Genomic DNA, 2,378 nt, shown 5'->3' with positions numbered 1-2,378 from the left:
GTTCAGCCATCTCCAGGGAAGCAGGGCTCCATCACACGCAATGGTTTCTTGGGAAGACAGATGCCATTCACTCCGAACATCCCCTCCACCCCTTCCTTCTTCTTCGCCCCAGCTTTATGTACTGAGCATGATGTCATATGGTATGGAATATCCCTTTGGCCAGCCTGGGTCAGCTGTCCTGGCTGTGTCCCCTCCCAGCTTCCCGTGCACCCCCAGCCTTCTTGCTAGCAGGCCAGCATGAAAAGCTGGAGAGTCCTTGACTGCTTAGCAAAAAACATCAATACATTATCAACATTTTTTCATCCCAAATCCAAAACACAGCCTCATACTAGCTTCTATGAAGATTATTAGCTCCATCCCAGCTGAAACCAGGACAAGGAAGCAATCACTCAATCAGCCAGTTCTGCACTTGTACAAAATCATACTTCACAGTCCACGATCAAGACCATCCATCATCATTCCCCTCCCACTCACAGTGTTGTCTGCCTCCAGAAATTTTAGAATGTTCTGCAAGAATTTCTTAAGAACAAGTACCCCAGTAAACATATATTCACCTGTTAAATCATACGCCTGAAGAATGCCTCCCATATTATCAAAGAAAATTCATAAAAATATTAAACAATTTTAATATATTAGGGCAAAATAGCTTCTTCTAATCATGATTCAGCTGCTGATCACAATTTGCCTCATTATTTCAGAGGTGGAATCTGTTACTTCAGGCCTTAAAATTCCATCAATAGGATCATGTTATAAAAGTCTGTTGCGTGGTTATCTCCCTATCCACTCAGTGGCACACCATGTCTTCTACTGATGATCATCAAAATGAATGTTGGAAGTAGGACAACTATTAGTTACATTATTTAACATCTTTTCACACCTGTTAGTGAAACAGCAAGGGCAAGGAATAGGACGCATGCGCTTACCAACAAATACTCCAGGTTACGTGTTACATACACCTGTCCAAGGACATTACAATTTTCACTACTTAAAACCTTTCCCTGTTGGGATCACCCTGCATGGCTCGACCTTAAGGAGAAGGAGCTGTGGCATTGATCTGCATGGCTCGACCTTAAGGAGAAGGAGCTGTGGCACTGAGAAGCTGGTAAACAGCTGGATATCTGCACGGCTCGGCCTTGAGGAGAAGGAGCTGTGGTAAACAACTAAGAAGAAGCGAGGAAAACAGGAACACCTGCAAGCAGCAATCCTGACTGTGTGAGGGGCGCGTGGACAGCGCGTGATATTTTGTATATAGCCAATTGCAATAGTGTGTGTAACAAGCTGTAACCAATCATGAGTGTGTGCGCAGTGACTAAGCGAAAATTATGATATATATTGGAGTCAGACAAGACAATAAACGGCTTCGGAATATAACTCTCATAGAGTTGTGAAGTCCATCCTTCTCCCGCATTTCCCCCCAAACACACTGCTTCTGAAAATCAGGGACAACAAAAATGCATTTGACATAAGTATCATGAAGATATTAAGAACTCAAGACAATTTCAGGAACAGAAATTCCCACCAAATTCATGTTCAGAATTCTGAAGCTCAAGACAGTGTTTCCCAAGATCTTTTCAATCTTAAATCAAAATTCTGTGTATTTCTTAAACATACACAAACAGCATTACCCCCAACACCCATCTCAGGGTGCTCAGCCATAAACTGCCTAATGGAAAGATTCAGACCTTTCTGAACTGACATACAGCTAAGCTATACAGTCCCATTACAGCAAATTTTATTTTGCCCGAAATAGGAACAGGGTCAAAAAAATGAATCTTACTTTTATGAGCAATGCACACTAGCACTGGTTTTTTTTTTTCATGTCTCTCAATCTGAATAACCCTTCCTCAAAACCACTCATTTTATTTGTCTGGCTGATTTGCAATTTGTGCTTTGGTTTTTTTTGTTTACACTTTAAACCACTCATTTACAGCAAACATAGGCTTTTAATCACCTTATCCTGAATAATACATTACTTATCTTCACTTGGACTACATATAACTATACTTATGGCTTGTTGGTGGCTGGTAGCACCGACAAAAATATTCTCAGATGCCAGCTAAGCACTGCATAAACTGATTCAGATCAAAAGAAAAGTGACACATAATATTATACACAGTATAGGCCTCCAAGATCTCAATTAGGAAGTAAAAACAGGTTCTTTATATATCCATAAATCAAACTACTGCCCCTATGACTAGACCAAGAATAGAGAACTTCTGGTTATCTAAACACTCAAATTAGAAAGGAAACTGAGAAGCAGAACCAAGATTTTCCATTAATTGTTTTGTAGGATAACCAACAGCCAAGGTGTGAAACACTACCCTCCACAAAGATTAGGTTAGTGTAATAAGCTGTCGTGGTTTAGCCCCAGCCGGCAA

Source organism: Phaethon lepturus, unplaced genomic scaffold (genome assembly GCF_000687285.1).
Source record: "Phaethon lepturus isolate BGI_N335 unplaced genomic scaffold, ASM68728v1 scaffold32016, whole genome shotgun sequence".
NCBI classification, from domain to species: Eukaryota; Metazoa; Chordata; class Aves; order Phaethontiformes; family Phaethontidae; genus Phaethon; species Phaethon lepturus.
The sequence above is the reverse complement of the archived record's forward strand: the minus strand, read 5'-3'. Positions refer to the sequence as shown.